Source organism: Cetorhinus maximus, chromosome 23 (genome assembly GCF_964194155.1).
Source record: "Cetorhinus maximus chromosome 23, sCetMax3.hap1.1, whole genome shotgun sequence".
In the NCBI taxonomy this organism is placed as follows: Eukaryota; Metazoa; Chordata; class Chondrichthyes; order Lamniformes; family Cetorhinidae; genus Cetorhinus; species Cetorhinus maximus.
This window is the reverse complement of record NC_135901.1, coordinates 30,542,539-30,562,854: the sequence shown is the minus strand read 5'-3', so window position 1 is coordinate 30,562,854 and position 20,316 is coordinate 30,542,539. Positions and strand designations below refer to the sequence as shown.

General features: G+C 45.7%; 3 protein-coding genes, 2 long non-coding RNA genes and 2 pseudogenes across 6 annotated transcripts in view; 3 read left to right on the top strand and 4 right to left on the bottom strand.

Annotated features, from left to right (window-relative positions):
- LOC144697960 (uncharacterized) overlaps positions 1 to 20,316 on the bottom strand; it is a 274,230-nt gene that overhangs the window by 26,819 nt on the left and 227,095 nt on the right. The gene's annotated exons all lie outside the window — the stretch shown is intronic.
- Positions 1 to 20,316, bottom strand: part of LOC144697288 (uncharacterized) — a 211,873-nt gene that overhangs the window by 37,263 nt on the left and 154,294 nt on the right. The gene's annotated exons all lie outside the window — the stretch shown is intronic.
- Positions 1 to 20,316, top strand: part of LOC144696980 (uncharacterized) — a 322,849-nt gene that overhangs the window by 193,517 nt on the left and 109,016 nt on the right. The window lies entirely within an intron of this gene.
- Positions 1 to 20,316, bottom strand: part of LOC144697362 (uncharacterized) — a 97,220-nt gene that overhangs the window by 50,878 nt on the left and 26,026 nt on the right. The window lies entirely within an intron of this gene.
- LOC144697445 (uncharacterized) overlaps positions 1 to 20,316 on the top strand; it is a 296,141-nt pseudogene that overhangs the window by 273,561 nt on the left and 2,264 nt on the right. Inside the window, exon 2 of the transcript XR_013580366.1 lies at positions 2,493 to 3,448. The product of XR_013580366.1 is annotated as an uncharacterized LOC144697445 (transcript). The remainder of the gene's footprint in view (positions 1 to 2,492; positions 3,449 to 20,316) is intronic.
- LOC144697361 (uncharacterized) overlaps positions 1,476 to 20,316 on the top strand; it is a 392,999-nt gene continuing 374,158 nt past the window's right edge. Inside the window, exon 1 of the long non-coding RNA XR_013580338.1 lies at positions 1,476 to 1,640. This is a non-coding gene — a long non-coding RNA (uncharacterized LOC144697361). The remainder of the gene's footprint in view (positions 1,641 to 20,316) is intronic.
- Positions 10,213 to 11,177, bottom strand: LOC144698466 (uncharacterized; annotated as a pseudogene).

The window sequence follows — 20,316 nt, the reverse complement described above, 5'->3', positions numbered from 1 at the left end:
CGTCACAAAAAGAATTCCAGACAATACTGACATCACTGAACGTATTACAGACACATTTATTTATCTGTCATCACAGAATCTCACAGCACAGAAGGAGACTATTCGGCCCATCGTACCTGCGCTGGCTCTTTGAAAGTGACTCAATTAGTCCCACTGTCCTGTCCTTTCCCCATGAGCCCTGCAAACTAGTTCACTTCCAGGATTTATCCAATTCCCTTTGTTCAATCCGTTTCCACCAGCCTTTCGGGCAGTGCATTCCGGATCACAACACCTCACAGTGTAAAGATTTATCTTCCTCATTTCCCCTCTGGCTTTTATGTCAATCACCTTAAATATGTGTCGTTTGGTCAACGACCCTTTTGCCAATGGAAAGTTTCTGTTTATTTACTCGATGTAAACCATTCATGTTCTTGAACACCTCTATCAAATCACCTCTGAGCTTTCACTGCTCTAGGGGGAACAACCCCGGCCTCTCCAGTGTGTTCACATAACTGAAGTTCCTTATTCCTGTTCCCGTACTAAATCCCTGCACCCTTTCCAAGGCCTTGACATCCTTCCTGAATTGTGGGGCCCATATATGGGGATCATTTCCGGAAATAGTACTGAAAAGCAGAGAAGTCAGGTTAACCTTGTATCGAGCATTGGTTAGACCACGCTTGTAATATTGTGAACTGTTCCGGGTGCCCATTATTTTTAAAAGGGCAGAGAGGAACTCGAGAAAGTGCAAGAAAGATTCACAAGGATGATCTAGAACTGAGAGCGTTTCAGTTACAGGATGGATTGAACAGGTTGGGAAAGTTTTCCCTGGAAAAGAGAAGGCTGAGGACTGACTTCATGAAGAACTTTCAGAGTAAGAACGGGTGCGAGAGGGTTGACGTCATCAAATCATCACTGTCGGTACCGGGGCGAAATTCAGAATTGATAATTGTGGTTTACATTGAACATGTTTCTCCCTCTCAAACTCAAAATCTCTGTCTCGCGCACACTCCCTCCTCCCGTCTAATTGAGGCACTAATTCATGCTACTATCCTCCTCCTGATTCTTCCTAATTCTCCTCCCCTGAAGGTGCTGACTCTCGGGTTCAGTTTCCCACTCACCTATTGCCCTCCCCAATATGTCACCCAGGTTTCAAAATCTTTACATCTGAAATTAACAAACTGTTTCGCTAAGGGGACGTCACAATCAAATCCAGTGACTACCCACATGTACTTTGTGTCAGGGGGAGGTCACTGCGCCCCCCACCCCCACTTTCCATTCCCGTCCCAGGAGTTTGGAGACGGGGCCCCGGATGAGTAATGGCAGCCGCAGCTCCCACAATCCTCCGCGCTGGGGAAATCGCTCTATCCGCCGCGCGGGCGGGAGCCCCGGGACTGCGCATGTCCGAGGAAGAGGGGAAGCTGCGCATGTGCGGAGAATAGCGTTTCCCATTCGCCAACCGCTCAACTCGTCATGGGGATCAAAGGGTCTCCCGGGCCCACGAAGGCTTTCACTGCCCCATTGTCTTCATGCGAGAAATTGACCAATGCGGACAGTTGGAGGACCTGAAGGACTCTGGTCCTCCAGCCAATCAGAGCGCGGGCTTTGTGTGAATGACGATTGAGCTGCGCACAGACTAAAACTTCCTCCTGTGTCCAACATCTGTGAGTAAAACACTTTCTTTTCTCCCCTTTTCATTTTTTTTCTCATTCTGGGGGCAAATTGTTGACTTGCAGGAACTGAAGGGAAAGGAAGTGAATCCAGGGAGGGTGCAGACTCTGGAAAGGTTGGCCCAGGTCTCTCTCTCTCTCTTAAAGACATTGACATCCTTTGCTCCCTCAGCTTGACACATTTATTTGTCTGGCTAAAAGGATGGTTTCTTTCCTAATGTTCACAATGAAAGGGGTGGTTCCCCCAGGAACTGACTGACATTTAAGGGGACAGTAAATTAATTTAGGACAGAGATATGTCTAGTGTTGTTATATGGTGCATCGTAAATATATTATTTATGGTCATTTAAACCTAATATTTTCTGATTTCTAGTCTTGTAATATAGCACTGTAGCTGCGTTATATATTTCCAGTCAGAGTCATCACGGCACAGAAGGAGTCCATTCGATAATTTGAGTCCATGCCGACTCTCTGTAGAACAATCCAGTCAGTCTCATTCCCCCTCTATATCCCCATTCCCCTGTAAGTTTATTTCCTTCAAGTGCTCATCCAATTTCATTTTGAAATCATTGATCGCTTACACTTCCACCACCCTCGTAGGCAACGAGTTCCAGGTCATCACCACTCACTGCCAAAATAAAGTTCTCCCTCACACCCCATTGTACCTCTAATCATGTAATAGACTACTTTATATTACACAAATTTTTAGTGCAGGACTATTGGGTGCATTTTAGGTACGTCAAAGTGAGAATGGAGAGCACACAATGTTCCACAGAAACTAAAATTGTCTGTTCTGAGTTTCTATCCTGTTGCAACAGTGATGATTTATCTAATCTCCTTTTACAGGTTATCAGAAGAGGAGGATTTGCAGACAGAAATCTCAAAACCAAACGTCACTTCAGGATCTCAGAGTCATTTGATTCATGGAACCTGAATATTATCAGCCTTTGAATCTAGAAGGAGAGATGTTTCTCTGTCCTACCTGCTTGTCGAGATTTTAAACATCTGTCTGACCAAGATAGCACCAAGACGCCCACATCTGAGTGAGAGTGTTCCAGTGCATTGACTGTGGAAAGAGCTTTCACCAGTTACACAGTCCAGTAAAACATTGGACCATTCACAGTGGAGGGCGCACACTTATGTCCTGTGTGTGGAGGAAGCTTCAACTGATCGTTGAACCTTGAAAGACACAAGGACACCCGCACCATGGAGAAACCGTGGAAATGTGGGGACTGTGGGAAGGGATTCAGATCCCCATCTGAATTGGAAACACATCGACGCAGTCACACTGGGGAGAGGCCATTCACCTGCACTGTGTGTGGGAAAGGATTCACTCATTCATCCAACCTGCGGACACACCAGCGAGTTCACACTGGGAAGAGGCCGTTCACCTGCTCCGACTGTGGTAAGGGATTCAATCAGTTATCTCACCTGCTGACACACCAGCGAGTTCACACCAGGGAGAGGCCGTTCACCTGCTCTGAGTGTGGGAAGAGATTCAGTGATTCATCCAACCTACGAACACACCAACGAGTTCACTCTGGGAAAAGGCCATTCACTTGCCCCGAGTGTGGAAAGGGATTTACTCAGTTATCTCACCTGCTGACACACCAGCGAGTTCACACCGGTGAGAGACCATTCACCTGTTCTGAATGTGGGAAACGATTCAGTGAATCATCCAACCTGCTGACTCACCAGCGAGTTCACACCGGGGAGAGACCATTTATCTGCGCTGAGTGTGGGAAGGGATTCACTCATCTATCCACGCTGCTGACTCACCAGCGAGTTCACACTGGGGAGAAGCCGTTCACCTGCTCTGAATGTGGGAAGGGATTCAGTCAAATATCCAACCTGCGGACACACCAGCGAGTTCACACTGGGGAGAGACTGTTCACCTGTTCTGAGCGTGGGAGCGGATTCACTGTTTAATCTGCCCTGCTGAGGCAGCAGAGAGTTCACACTGAGAAGAGACCGTTCTCCTGCTCCATGTGTGGGAGATTCACTCAGTCATCAAATCTGCTGAGACACCAGCGAGTTCACAAGTGTTTACCGGGGTTGGATTCTGCTGTCATTGCTGCTGTTAATCACATCCAGGACTGAACCATGTTCTTTCTGACACTTGGTGAAGTGGGAGGATCGGACGGTTACTTTCTGCTGGACTGGCTAGTCTCATGACTTTGCTTCCAGTGGCTGATGCTCTTTGAGCCTGGGAGTGCACATTTCCACTGAAATGATCTGCAAAAGCTGATGAAGTATATTTATTTTATCCTGGATAGTAAATAGTCATTTGGTAGTATAGAACTTGAGTGATGCTGAGAAAAGAGACATGTCAAAGCTTTTCACCTTGCACTCATCAGGACACTTCACAAGAATACAAATATAAGCAGAAAACAACAATTTACACTGCATGAGAACAGAGTGCTGATTGGTTGGCAAGCGGACTCTGACTCGTAGCGATGTTGCCATGGACAATACACCAATTGATGGTGACTGACAGTTGTTGTTTTCCCCTCACATTGGTTTTCTTGTGAAGTGTCCTGATGATGCCAGATTAAAAGCTTGGACAGTAATTTATGTTTTTCCCACCACTACAGGCAGATCTAAAATGAATACAGACAGTGCTGGAAGAACTCGGCTGCTCTGGAAGTATTTGTGAAGAGAAAGAGACAGAATTAATGTTTCAACTCCAACATAACTCTTCTTCAGAAGTAAGGAGAGGGAGGAATGTGATGGGTTTGATGGTGTTGAGAAAGCAGGGAGGGTCCAGTGGAGCATAAGGCATGTCAGAGATTGGTTAGAGGGCAGGCGAGATTAAATGACCAAAATATGCAACAAAAGGCAAAGGGAGAGGTAATGGTTGTCGTACAGAAACAAAGCATTGGTCCAGAGTAAGTGTTGATGGCAGAATAAAGGACAGCTCTGTCTGAAAGCAAAATTCATGGAAACAAGATACAGACTGGCACTTGGTAAAGACACACAGTGTTTCCTGTCAACGCAAGATGGCCACATAAGATGGCCACTGATACCCATCTGCACATGTGCACTTGTCCATGTGAGTGCGCAACACCAATAACGTCATTGGCCGGATGCATCTGCAGTAAACGCAGTCCGGTTAAAAACATTGGAAAGTAAAACCACACATTTCCGTGGTATTGCTAACAAAACTACGTACGTTACAGATTGTTTAAGAGAGAACAGATTGTATTTGACTCTATGTTAAAAAAAACTTAGTGCAGAGAACAGTAAAATGTTTCAGGTATTGATAAGTGAGCTGCCAGGGTTTGTATATAATAGAACTGAAAATACACCATGGAAAAAGATAAAGCTAAACGAAATGACCGAGAGGAAAATGGGTATTGAATTTTGTTCTGAATGAAATAGCCCTTTCTGGGTCCAAAATCCACTCTCTAGGATTGTTCATTGAATTTTGTTCTTCAGTTTCAGTTCTCATTAGGATTGCGGCGAGTTCGAAATTGGTTTAAAAACAGGGAGAAACTAACTGGAGAGGATGAGTATCACACTGAGGCTGGGGGAATGAGTAGAGTTCTGATCTCCGTCACTCACAATGACATCACTGCGTAAAGCGGTACAACTGAGCACGCCCCACGTTGGCAGCAAACGCAGCCGCAAAAAATAGTTCCAAACGGAGGACAGAGTTGACAGTCTGAAGTTGCTGAACTCAATGTTGAGTCCAGAAGGCTGTAAAGTGCCTCATCGGAGGATGAGGTGCTGTTCGTCCAGCTTGTGTTGGGCTTCTCGGGATCATTGCAGCAGGCTGAGGACAGAAATGTGAGCATGAGAGCAAGGTGGTGAATTATAATGGCAGCAACTGGAAGGTCAGGGTCATGCTTGTGCACTGAGTGGAGGTGTTCCAGAAAGAGGGCAGCGAACAGGGGACTGATGAATTGAAGAGAAAACATTTGGGTCCAGAATATTGTGCACATCATTTTACTCTGGTAGTCTTTCATCCTCAAGTAATTTTCTGTTTTTTTAATCATGTTTTGTTTCATTAATAAACTTTTATCAGTAAAAATATTTGATTTTTCTGGGCTTTTCATGATTAGATTTATGCACTTCAGGGAAAGTGGGTGAGAGGGGTTGGCAGGCTCTTTTACAGTAAGTGAGTCCCTCTAAGGTAATTGGCAAAGGAGCCAGAGGGAGAAATGAGAATTTATTTTTGACACAGCGATGTTAGAAAATGTGGTTCAGGAAGCCAATTAACCCTTTATCCCCTTTTCCCAAACTCTGAAATGATTCACAGTGATAACCCTTATTGGTGACAGTGGTTAGATTTTATTCAGTATAAATAAGACCTGACACATGCTCATGTCTGAGCAGTAGTATCAAAGTGCAGCAGCATTACCATTACACTCTGGGTAGAAGCACCATCTCCACGTAAATGCTCCCTGGTCGGCCCCAGATGCCATGGCACCAGTCAATGCAATATGTAAAACCTCTATAAATCTCTGTGCTTGGGGAATCCCTTCTGATACCTTTTTACATCACAAAGTCTATAGAGATTGATTTAACCCAATCATTGCTGAGCTAACATTTGAACGGACCAATTACAAAACCTGTCATTGAACCATCTGTACCCGCCCAAGCCACGTCAAACTCTCAAACACTTGGCTTCCCACGTTCCGTCCCCGATACAGGGAGTCAGCATTCCCATACCAAGCAGTGAAAACATGGTGGCCTTGACACCCAGGTGTCGTCTAGGATTCAAGGCACTTTTGTTTTCTCTGTCCTCTGGGATCTGTTCATCTCCCTGTTCACAGAATCACACAGTGCAGAAGAGGCCGTTTGGCCCATTGAGTCTGCACTGACACGTGAAAAACATCTGACCTACCTACCTAATTCCATTTACCAGCACTTGGCCCATAGCCTTGAATGTTATGACGTGCCAAGTGCTCATCCAGGTACTTTTTAAAGGATGTGAGGCAACCCGCCTCCACCACTCTCCCAGGCAGCACATTCCAGACCGTCACCACCCTCTGGTAAAAAGGTTTTTCCTCACATCCCCCATAAACTTCCTGCCCCTCACCTTGAACTTATGCCCCCTGTGACTGACCCTTCAACTCAGGGGAACAGCTGCTCCCTATCCACCTTGTCCATGCCCCTCATAATCTTGTCCACCTCGATCAGGTCGCCCCTCAGTCTTCTCTGCTCCAACGAAAACAACCCAAGTCTATCCAACCTCTCTTCATAACTTAAATGTTTCATCCCAGGCGACATAGCAAGTCGTCTGTTCTCAGCTCTGCCAGATTTCTGCTGAAGTTTGGCTCCTTTTACACCTTTTGGATCAATAAAACATATGGTCAATGAAGACCCAAACCATAATATCCCATCCTGTTACCTGTCAACCATCCTCACCCAGAGAGTAATCACAACAGGAATAAAAACAGGAGAAGTGTAACAATCAAATTAAAAATAAATGCACAGCCAGTCAGAGTTATTAATTAAATATTCACTAATTAGCAAGAAAACCCGAAGTAGGGGGTCCCCCAGGATTCTTACAGTCCGCACCTTGAGGGGAGGAGAACTCTCCGACCCCTCACTCAATTTCACTCCATTATTTTCCAGCTCTGTTCTGGCCCCGCCTGGGGTAACATCTACTCGATCTTTTCTCCTGAAGGAGCGCTGTGAGTTCTAGGTTACTCGCACATAAAGACATTGGCTTCAAGCAACAGATCAAGCCTGGATGTAAAAGATTCTCCAGCTCTCTCCTTACCCCTGACCAACTTGTGGAGAGTTGTCACTCAGTATTATTTCTCCCAAGCCCCTAATTGTCCCAATCCATAATTTTTTATCCCTTTCAGTTTAGTTTTATTCACTTTTCACAATGACTGGTGTCTTTAATTCTATCCTGACAGTTTTAAAGTCAGTTTCTCTCTGGAGTGTGTGTCAATGCCCTGATCACATCAAAATGTTGTCTCATTCCTCTGGCCACATTAACCATTTCATGTCATACTGTTTGTCAAGTCGCTGTGTATGTTTGGGACTCTTCCATGTCTTTCACCATGAATTTCCTTCTTTTAGTTGCTTAACATTTATCAAATCACATCTGCACGTACACTGGTATCCCAGTAGCATGACAGACATTTTTTCACTTTGTTGTTATCTTATCCAAAGTTCATGGGGGAAGTGGGGGGGCAGTGGAGGAAGCGGGGGTGTGTGTGTGTGGTGTGGGGTGGGGTGGTGGGTCCGCCTCAAGAGCTTTGCTGATCTCACTCTGTGCGGTCCCGATATTTCAGTTAGTGGCCAGGATTTCAACTGTGGTTTTTTTTAAAAAAAGGGTTCAGAGGCAAATGATATAAACATTTCCGAGAGAAAGATATCGACTTATTCATCTTGTCTACACTTCCCTGAATTTCACTAGAATCTACATGGATACCAGATTGATCTATTCCATTCAACTACACCCAAGGTGAGTTATTCCAATTCCTTCACTGCCCAGTGGAATTGTAAACATTCCCATTTTATTCCAGGCATGAACATATCTTGTTTCTTTGTTCTGGCTGGGACTGTTCCCCTTGGAGCAAAGGAGGTTGAGGGGAGATTTGATAGAGGTGGACAAGATTATGACAGGTTTACATCAGCTGGGCAAAGAAAAGATGTTCCCGCCAAGGATGAGGAGACACAGGTTGAAGGTTTTAAGTGAGAGATGTGGGGGGGTATGTGAGGAAGAAGTTTTTTTTTACAGTGAGTGAGAATGATCTGGAACTCGCTGCCTATGAGGTGGTGCAATCAGAGATGACGAACGATTTCAAAAGAAAATTGGATGGGCACTTGAAGGCAATAAACTTGCAGGGATATAGAGGGGGAATGGGACTGACTGGATCGCTCTACAGAGTTGGCATGGACTCGAGGTACCAAATGGACCTTTTTGAAGGTAACTTTGTAACATTTAACCCATGTTGGTGCAGCTGTTCAACAAAACTAACAACTTCTTAAACAAATATTTGTGACTTGACCAATGGGAAAAGTGTTCCTCATTTCCCCACAACAAAATGAGCCAATCAGCTTGGAGTCCCTTCTAACTGTGAACTATAACTTGTATCTAAACAGGGTGTCCTGGAACACCTGGTGCTCTGACCTCTTCCTGACCTTAACACCAGTTTTATTTTCTTAAAGCTACATTACAGTATCTGGAACTGAAAGCCAGGCAATTGAAGACTGTTCATCGTTAAGCTTACATACAGTACAATTTGGTAATATAAGCCTTATTAATTACACAAATGTGTCATCGGGGTGAAGTCTAACAGTTAACACTGATAAAGAGGCTGACTCCAGTTATTTTGCAGGGAATCCCCACTCTTTTTAGTGACTTCAATGCGTTGACATCACCAAACCAAGACAAGTAGAACTTTCATACCCCTTAACCTTGTGTCAATCCTCAGTACAAGGTGAATCTGGGTAACATTTTCACCAATCTAATCCACATACTGACGAGGTGTAGCCACTGTCTAACACAGCACAGCTGAATGAGTCTGTGACTATCATACTCATCACTGGACCGAAGCTCCTTGTGACTAGTACAATTCCTTCAGAGTGATCATCATCATCATCTTCAGCCTCAGAATTCTCTGTATCATGTGTCACTTCGAAGACCCTGATTTTCCACTTTGGGCAGCTCATCACATAATGATATTTTGAGTCAGACCTGAAACACCTGTTAAAAGCAAAAAACTGCGGATGCTGGAAAACCAAAACAAAAATAAAAATACCTGGAAAAACTCAGCAGGTCTGGCAGCATCTGCGGCGAGGAACACTGTTAACGTTTTGAGTCCTTATGACTTCTGTTGAAGAGTCATATGGACTTGAAACGTTAACTGTGTTCCTCTCCGCAGATGCTCCCAGACCTGCTGAGTTTTTCCAGGTATTTTTATTTTTGTTCTTAAACACCTGTTAACTGTTCCCTGGTCATCCCTGGGGTTCATTCACCTATTGGTGCTGTTCTAATCCTGTCTTCTGTTGTGATATCCAGATATGCTACAGATGCTTCCGCCCTCATTCAAAACCTGTCAAAGTCCAACTATGCTTCATAGGCATCCAGTAGAACATCTTTCTTGTAAATCTCATCAATGAATCTAAAAAGAAGATCCAAACCTTCGTCAGTATCCAACTGATGGGCATCCAGCTCACTAAATACTTTGCTTCTGATTTACTTTTGTTGGGAAGTGACGATGCCAAGACCAGACCTTGTTTCCTCCTTGGTAGGGATGTAACCCGTGTCCACATATCCACTTCATTCTTCCACTGGTCGTGTGGCTCAGACTCCGAGAACATCGGCGGGTAATCAGACCCTGACAATTCCCACTTGCTTTCAGTCATTTCTCACAAAAGCTACTCAGGTTGTAAGTTTCTGTCTGAAATTTTATTTTCCTTTAGTTTCCAACCTTCACCATTAGACAAGCATTCTCTGTTACCATGTTATAATCCGAACAGCCTGTTGGTGAAGGAGTAAACTGGAGCCAGTCTATACTTGGTATAGATTTATTCACTGAGTGAAACATTACAGGTATATACCTCCTGACTCGGCTCCACTCTATGTCAGTAAGAGTCTCTTTATCTGTGCTCAAGTAACTATCCAATCCATGACACCCACCTGTATATACTTAACCTCAATTGATACAATTAACACCTACAGTCAGAGCATCTAAAAGGTCTCTAATCAGTGTGAACTGTCTGGTGTCTCAGCAGCTCGGATGAACAAGTGAATCCCTTCCCACACTCAGAGCAGGTGAACAGCCTCTCCCTGGTATGAATTTGCTGGTGTCTCAGCCGGCTGGATGAGTCACTGAATCCCTTCCCACACTTGGAGCAGGTGAACGGCTTCTCCCCGGTGTGAACTCACTGGTGTGTCAGCAGGTGGGATAACAGAATGAATCCCTTCCCACACTCAGAGCAGGTGAATGGCCTCTCCCCAGTGTGAACTCGCTGGTGTCTCTGCAGGTGAGATGATAGAATGAATCCCTTTCCACGCTCAGAGCAGGTGAATGGCCTCTCCCCGCTGTGAACTCGCTGGTGAGTCAGCAGGGAGGATGAATCACTAAATCCCTTCCCACACTCAGAGCAGGTGAATGGTCTCTCCCCAGTGTGAACTCGCTGGTGTATCTGCAGGTGGAATAACTGATTGAATCCCTTCCCACACTCAGAGCAAGTGAAGGGTCTCTCCCCGGTGTGAACTCGCCGATGTATCCGCAGGACAGATAAATCAGTGAATCCCTTTCCAAACTCAGAGCAGGTGAACGGTCTCGCCCCAGAGTGAACTCGCTGGTGTCTCTGCTGGTGGGATGACTGAGTGAATCCCTTCCCACACTTGGAGCAGATGAATGGCCTCTCCCCGGTGTGACTGCGTCGATGAGTTTCCAGCTCAGACGGGGCTTTGAATCCCTTCCCACTGTCCCCACATTTCCATGGTTTCTCCATGGTGCATGTGTCCTTGTGTTTCTCCAGGTTCGACGATCAGTTGAAGCCTTGTCCACACAGAGAATACGTGTATGGCCTCTCCCCACTGTGAATGATGTTTTTTCAGGCTGTGTATTTGGTGAAAGCTCTTTCCAGAGTCAGTGCACTGGAACACTCTCACTCGAATGTGAGTGTCTTGGTGCTTTTCCAGTCACACTGATGTTGGAAACCTTTCCAAGCAGACAGAACAGACAAATATTTCTCCTTCCAGATTCAAAAGCCGATCATATTCAGCTCCCGATGAATGGGATGACTCTGTCAGATCTTGATGTGAAGATTAGTTTGAGATTTCTGGCTGCAAATCCTCCCCTTCGAATATCCTGTTAAAGGAGTTTACAAAAGTCATCACTGTCAGTACAGGATAGAAATTCAGAACAGACAATTCTCGTTTCTATGGAATATTCTTTCCTCGCTCCCCAAAGGCTGTAAACCTCCATCCCACACACTCTCACTCCATTCTCACCCTGCTGTACCTCATATACACCCAATAGTACTGCACTAAAAATATGTCGAATACACAGGACTCTGTTACATGATTAGAGACACATGATGCTGTGGGGAAGAACTTTATTTCAACAGCCAGTGGTGATGTCCTGGAAGCCACAGCCTATGAGGGTGGTGGTTCCAGAAATGATCAATAATTTCAAAATGAAATTGAATTGACATTTGAAGGAAATGAACATGCAGGGGAATGGGGATATAGAAGGGGGAATGGGACTGCCTGGGTCACTCTACAGAGAGTCAGTCTGGACTCAAGTTATCAAATGGACTCCTTCTGTGTCATAATGACTATCACTGGAAATATATTAAGTACCTGCAGTACTCTCCTCCAAGACTAGAAAGGATAATAAATGAAATGAATTACAGAACTATGAATAATATATCTAAAGTGTCCCCAATGACAACATTAGACATATCTTTGTCCTCTATTACTATATTGTCCAGGGGGCAGAAGTCTTACAAAATAAAATAACAGACACTTCAGCCGTGGGGTTGGAGACATGGGTGGGGGAGTGGGTGGTGGTGGGATACTGGTGACTGTGAGAGCAGGTTGGATGGGGGTTTGGGTTTCAATATGAGAGGGGATGGGGAGGAGGGAGGAGGGGTCCTGAGACAATAATAGTGGGAGGGGTGGGATTTAAAATAAAACTTATAACTTATCTTGTTTAGTCACAACATCATCATCTCTCTGCTGGCCGACTCACTCACTTGCAGTCCCACTTGAATCACTCTAACAGGTATACCATTTTGGATACTGTTGGTGGGGATGGCCTATCAGGGGAAATCAAAAGCAGTAGTCCGAGTAGTGGCACCGCGGCTGTCTCTGTTGTTCAGCAGGGGGGGTCAAAGCACAGAAGAGCAATTGTCATAGGGGACTCTATAGTCAGGGGCTCAGATAGGCGCTTCTGTGGTCATGAAAGAGACACCAGGGTGGTATGTTGCCTCCCTGGTGCCAGGGTCCAGGATGTCTCTGATCGGGTACGGGACATTCTGAAGGGGGAGGGAGAACAGCCAGAGGTCGTGGTACGCATTGGTACTAACAACATAGGCAGGAAGAGTGACGAGGCCCTGGAGCGGGAGTTCAGGGAGTTAGGCAGAAAGTTAAAAAACAGGACCTCTAGGGTTGTAATCTCAGGATTACTCCCTGTGCCATGTGCCAGTGAGGCTAGAAATAGGAAGATAGTGCAGCTGAACACGTGGCTGAACAGATGGTATAGGAGGGAGGGTTTCCGATATCTGGATCAGTGGGATCTCTTCCGGGGCAGGTGGGACCTGTACAAGAAGGATGGGTTGCATCTAAACCGGAGGGGCATCAATATCCTGGCTGCGAGGTTTGCTAGTGTCACTCAGGAGGGTTTAACTAGTATGGCAGGGGGGTGGGAACCAGAGCAATAGGTCAGCAGGTGAAATAAAGGACTGGGAACCAGTGAATATGGCCAGTAGGACTAAGAGGAAGGGCAGGCAGGGAGAAATTACTGAACACAGTGGGACTGGGGGTCTGAAATGCATTTGTTTCAATGTGAGAAGTATAACAGGCAAGGCAGATGAGTTTAGAGCTTGGATTAGAACTTGGGACTATGGTGTTATTGCTATTACAGAGACTTGGTTGAAGGATGGACAGGATTGGCAGATAAACATTCCAGGATTTAGATGTTTCAGGCAGGATAGAGAGGGAGGTAGAAGAGGTGGGGGAGTTGCACTGCTGGTTAAGGGGAATATCACAGCTGTACGACAGGAGGACACCTCGTTGGGCTCATGCAGTGAGGCAATATGGGTAGAGCTCTGGAATAGGAAGGGTGCAGTCACAATGTTGGGGGTTTACTATAGGCCTCCCAATTGCCGGCGGGAGATTGAGGAACAGTTATGTTGGCAGATTTTGGAAAGATGTAAAAGCAATAAGGTTGTTATGGTGGGTGATTTTAACTTTCCCTATATTGACTGGGAATCACTTAGTGCTTGGGGTTTGGATAGTGCAGAATTTGTAAGGTGCATCCAGGAGGGCTTCCTGAGACAATATGTAGATAGTCCAACTAGGGAAGGGGCAATACTGGACCTGGTATTAGGGAATGAACCCGGCCAGGTGGTCGAAGTTTCAGTAGGAGAGCATTTCGGGAAAAGTGACCATAATTCAGTAAGTTTCAAGGTACTGGTGGATAAGGATAACAGGAGTCCTCGGGTTAAGGTGCTTAATTGGGGGAAGGCTAATTATAACAATTTTAGGCAGGAACTGAGGAATCTAGACTGGGGGTGGATGTTTGAGGGCAAATCAACAACTGACATGTGGGGGGCTTTCAAACATCAGTTGATAAGAATTCAGGACCGGCATGTTCCTGCTAGGATGAAGGATAAGCATGGCAAGTTCAGGAACCTTGGATAACGAAGGATATTGTGAGATTAGTCAAAAAGAAAAGGGAAGCATTCGTAAGGGCTAGAAGGCTGGGAACAGATGAAGCCCGTGGAGAATACAAAGAAAGTAGGAAGAAACTTAAGCAAGGAGTCAGGAGGGCTAAAAGGGGTCATGAAAAGACACTGGCAACCAGGATTAAGGAAAATCCCAAGGCCTTTTATACATATGTAAAAAGCAAGAGGGTAGCCAGGGAAAGGGTAGGCCCACTCAGGGACAGAGGTGGGAATCTGTGTGTAGAGCCAGAAGAAATGGGAGAGATACTGAATGAATACTTCTCATCAGTATTCACCAAAGAGAAGGACTTAGCGGTTGATTTGTCTAGGGGAGTGTGTAGATAGCCTGGATCATGTTGAGATCAAAAAAGAGATGTTAGGCGTCTTGAAGAATATTAAGGTGGATAAGTCCCCAGGGCCAGATGGGATCTACCCCAGAGTACTGAGGGTGGCAAGGGAGGAGATCGCTGGGGCCTTGACAGAAATCTTTGTATCCTCACTGGCTATGGGTGAGGTCCCAGAGGACTGGAGAATGGCCAATGTTGTTCCATTGTTTAAGAAAGGTAGCAGGGATAATCCAGGAAACCACAGGCCGGTGAGCCTTACGTCAGTGGTAGGGAAATTATTGGAAAAAATTCTTCGTGACAGGATTTACTACCATTTGGAAGCAAATGGGCGTATTAGTGAGAGGCAGCATGGTTTTGTGAAGGGGAGGTCGTGTCTCACTAACTTGATCGAGTTTTTCAAGGAAATGACAAAGATGATCGACGATGGAAGGGCAGTGGATGTTATATACATGGATTTCAGTAAGGCCTTTGACAAGGTCCCTCATGGCAGACTGGTACAGAAGGTAAAGTCGCATGGGATCAGAGGTGAGCTGGCAAGATGGATACAGAATTGGCTTGGTCATAGAAGACAGAGGGTAGCAGTGGAAGGGTGCTTTTCTGAATGGAGAGCTGTGACTAGTGGAGTTCCGCAGGGATCAGTGCTGGGACCTCTGCTGTTTGCAGTATACATAAATGATTTGGAGGAAAATGTAACTAGGCTAATTAGTAAGTTTGCAGATGACACTAAGGTTGGAGGAGTTGCAAATAGTGAAGACTATTGTCAGAGGATACAACGGGATATAGATCAGATATAGACTTGGGCGGAGAAATGGCAGATGGAATTTAATCCGGACAAATACGAGGTAATGCATTTTGGAAGGTCTAATACAGGCAGGAATTATACAGTAAATGGCAGAACCCTTAAGTGCATTGATGGGCAGAGAGATCTGGGTGTACAGGTCCACAGGTCACTGAAAGTGGCAACGTAGGTGGATAAGGTAGTCAGGAAGGCATATGGCATGCTTGCCTTCATTGGCAGGGTTATTGAGTATAAAAGCTGGGAAGGCATGCTGCAGCTGTATAGAACCTTGCATAGGCCACACTTGGAATATTGCGTGCAATTCTGGTCACCACATTACCAGAAGGATATGGAGGCGTTGGAGAGGGTGCAGAGGAGGTTTACCAGGATGCTGCCTGGTCTGGAGGTTATTAGCTATGAGGAGAGGTTGGAGAAACTCGGTTTGATCTCACTAGAGCGACGTAGATTGAGGGGCGACTTGATAGAAGTTTACAAAATTATGAGTGGCATGGACAGAGTAGATAGTCAGAAGCTTTTTCCCAGGGTGGAAGAGTCAATTACTGGGGGACATAGATTTAAGGTGAGAGGAGAAAACTATAAAGGTGATGTGCGGGGCAAGTTGTTTACGCAGAGGGTAGTGAGTGTCTGGAATTCGCTGCCAGAGGAGGTGGTGGAAGCAGGTACGATAGTGGTGTTTAAGAGGCAGCTTGACGAATAAATAAATAGGATGGGAATAGAGGGATATGGACCCCGGAAGTGGAAAATGTTTTAGTTGACGGGCAATATGATCGGCGCAGGCTTGGAGGGCCGAAGGGCCTGTTCCTGTGCTGTACTTTTCTTTGTTCTTTGTTCTCACCCTGGAGATTCCCACAGGCTGTCCTAGAAATACAGGGCAAAAGGCAAAATAAGGAGCAATCCCTTAAAATACAGGACAGTTAATCACCCTGAAACTGTCTTCTTAAATGTCAGCCATCTCCTGGGGAAATCACCCCTTTAATTGTGAACATTAGGAAAGAGTCCATCCTTTTAGCCAGACAAATAAATGTGTCAAGCTGAGGGCGCAAAGGATGTCAATGTCTTTAAGAGACAGAGAGAGAGAGAGAGAGACCTGGGCCAACCTTTCCAGAGTCTGCACCCTCCCTGGATTCACTTCCTTTCCCTTCGGTTCCTGCAAGTTAACAACTTACCCCCAGAATGAGAAAAGAAATGGAAAGGGGGAAACATTGATTTCCTCACAGATGTTGCCCAGAGGAAGTTTCAGTCTGAAGCTCATTGTCCAACTTCCTCATTGTGACGTCCACAATGGAACCCTTCCCGAACCAGCCAATAGGAATCACTCTGCTGCGCAGTGACGTCCTCGGGTTCCAACCGCCTCCTCTTCACCATGGACGTCCAAACCCTCTACACCTCCATCCCCCACCGGGATGGTCTGAAGGCTCTCCGCTTCTTCCTCGAACAGAGGCCCGAACAATCCCCATCCACCACTACTCTCCTCCGTCTGGCTTAACTTGTTTTCTCACTGAACAATTTCTCCTTAAACTCCTCTCAATTCCTCCAAATAAAAGGTGTGGCTATGGGTACCCGCATGGGCCCCAGTTATGCCTGTCTCTTTATGGGGTACGTGGAACGTTCCTTGTTCCAGTCCTACCCCGGCCACCTCTCACAACTCTTTCTCCCGTACATAGATGACTGCTTCGGTGCTGCTTCATGCTCTCATCTGGACCTGCAAAAATTTATTAGTTTTGCATCCAATTTCCACCCCTCCATCATTTTCACGTGCTCCACCACTGACACTTCCCTTCCCTTCCTTGACTCTCTGTCTCAATTTCTGGTGATAGACTGTCCACCAATATTCATTACAAGCCTACCGACTCCCACAGCTACCTTGACGACAGCTCCTCACACCCCGCTTCCTGTAAGGACTCCATCCCATTCTTTCAGTTCCTTTGCCTCCGTCGCATCTGTTCTGATGATGCCACTTTCAAAAACGGTTCCTCTGACATGTCTTCCTTCTTCCTTAACCGAGGTTTTGCACCCATGGTGGTTGACAGGGCCCTCAACCGTGTCCGGCCCATCTCCCGCGCATCCGCCCTCACACCTTCCTCTCCCTCCCAGAACCATGATTGGGTCCCCCTTGTCCTCACTTATCAGCCCACCAGCCTCCACATTCAAAGGATCATCCTCCGCCATTTCCGCCAACTCCAGCATGATGCCACCACCAAACACATCTTCCCTTCATCCCCCCGGCGGCATTCCGCAGGGATCGTTCCTCCGGGGCACCCTGGTCCACTCCTCCATCACCCCCTACACCTCAACCCCCTCCGACGGCACCTTTCCATGCAACCGCAGAAGGTGCAACACCTGCCCCTTTACTTACCCTCTCCTCACCATCCAAGGGCCCAAACACTCCTTTCAAGTGAAGCAGCATTTCACTTGCACTTCCCTCAATTTAGTCTATTGCATTCGCTGCTCCCAATGTGGTTTCCTCTACATTGGAGAGACCAAACGCAGACTGGGTGACTGCTTTGCAGAACACCTTCGGTCTGTCCGCAAGCATTACCCAGACCTCCCTGTTGCTTGCCATTTCAACACTCCATCCTGCTCTCATGCCCACATGTCCATCCTTGGCCTGCTGCATTGTTCCAGTGAAGGTCAACGCAAACTGGAGGAACAGCACCTCACTTTCCGACTAGGCACTTTACAGCCTTCCAGACTGAATATTGAGTTCAACAATTTTAGATCATGAACTTTCTCCTTCATCCCCACCCCCTTTCCGATCCCCCTTTTTTCCAATAATTTATGTAGATTTTTCTTTTCCCACCTCTTTCCATTATTTTTAAATGTATTTCCATTCATTGTTTTATCTCTACCTTTTAGCCTATTTCGATCCCTTCCCCCAGGGCTATCTGTACCTTGCTTGTCCTGCTTTCTACCCTTAATGATCACATTCCTTTAGATAATATCACCACCTTCAACACCTCTTTGTCCTTTTGTCTGTGACATCTTTTGGTTTTCTCCACCTATCACTGACCCTCTATCCAGCTCTACCTGTCCCACCCCCCCTTAAACCAGCTTATATTTCACCTCTTTTCTATTTTTCCTTAGTTCTTTTGAAGAGTCATACGGACTCGAAACGTTAACTGTTTCCTCTCCGCAGATGCTGTCAGAGCTGCTGAGTTTTTCCAGGTATTTTTATTTTTGTTTTGGATTTCCAGCATCCGCAGTTTTTTGCTTTTATCCTCGAGCTCCAGTCCACAGGCCAGGCGCGCGGACACGGGAGCCCCGCCCCCACCCATTGTTCCCGCTCCCCCTCCGTCTCCTCGAGCCAAAGTTTCCAGGCAACCGGCTGACGGCTCCAGCCAGAGCGAGAAGCCGCTCTGAGTCCGGGAGAGGGGAAGCTGCGCATGTGCGGGGAGAGCCCGCCCCCTCCCGTCATGCTGAGGGTTTGACCAATGGGGAGGGTCGGAGGACCGGAAGGACTCTGGTCCTCCAGCCATTCAGAGCGCGGTCTTTGTGTGAATGAAAATTGAGCTTCACACAGACTGAAACTTCCTCCTGTGTCCAACATCTGTGAGTAAAACACTTTCTTTTCTCCCCCTTTCCATTTCTTTTCTCATTCTGGGGGGAAATTGTTGACTTGCAGGAACTGAAGGGAAAGGAAGTGAATCCAGGGAGGGTGCAGACTCTGGAAAGGTTGGCCCAGGTCTCTCTCTCTCTCTTAAAGACATTGACATCCTTTGCTCCCTCAGCTTGACACATTTATTTGTCTGGCTAAAAGGATGGTCTCTTTCCTAATTTTCACAATAAAACGGGTGGTCTCCCCAGGAGATGGCTGACATTTAAGGCGTCAATTTCAGGGTGTTTAACTGTCCTGTATTTTAAGGGATTCCTCCTTATTTTGTATTTTTGCCCATATTTTTAGGACAGCCTGTGAGAAACTGATCCCTGAGTCTCCAGGGTGAGTTTGAGTGATTCGAGTGCGACAGCAAGTGAGTGAGTCGGCCAGCAGAGAGATGATGAAGTTGTGATTGAACAAGAAACGTTGTAAGTTTTAGTTGATTTTAAACCCCACTGCTCCCACTATTATTGTCTCTAGACACTTCCTCCCCAGCTCCTCTCATATTGAAACCCAAACACCCCCAACCTGCTTCACGGTCACAAGCATCTCACCCCCCACCCATGCCTCCCCCACGGCTTAAGTGCCCCTTATTTTATTTCATTAGAGTCTTTCCCCCTGGACAATACAGTATAAGAGGACAAAGATATGTCTAATGTTGTGACTGGGGTGTTATGATGTGGGAGATGATGTGTGCCAGGTGGACCAAATCCACAAGGGAAACTTGGCCACGCTATCACAACAGTTTTGCAATTTGTATTTATTACAAGAAGATGTGTGCACTGAATTCAAAAACAAGGAGTCCACTAAGACCTTTAGAGATTTTAAACATGAAATTAAAATATTTATTAACAAAAGGAAAGATTTCAAGCACACACATAAGATTACAATTTCTTAATGCTATAACAAATCCTCAAATTCCTAATTGACCTAACTCCAAATTATACACCACCTTTAAGGCAACAATCCAAAATAGATTTTAAATTTAAAAAATAAGTCAGCAAGTTAACACAGAACCCACTTGACAGAGGAATTCCAAAAGCTTGTCTTCAACTTTAATTTCTGGACACAGTAGACTTATGCACAAATGGGTGGAAGCTTCCCGAAGGCTGTTTCCCATACATTAACAATCTTTCATGTTGCCAATATTATCAGTAACCTTTGGGAAAAATGAACACAATGCTTAGCCTTGCTCATCTGGCTAGTTGTAAAAATCCTAACATCCCTTTGAAATCCAAACAACCCCTTCACTTCATTAGAAACGCAAATTCCCTTCACACCTTACATGCTAGGACCCCATTGATGTTTACTCATTCGCATTTCAAGTACATTTCTACACCTAACTTCTTTTGATAATTTCAAGCTTGCAGTTTCCCTGACTCCAAATGTAGTTAAATCACACAGAGAGAACCATCCACGCTCACACTCATAAACCTACTTGACAATAAACCAGAATAATATTATGAAAATTGTTATACTTCTGTAACGGGGGAAACTTTAGATATATTATTGATAGTTTTGTCATAAAGTTCATTTGTTATCCTAGTCTTGGAGGAC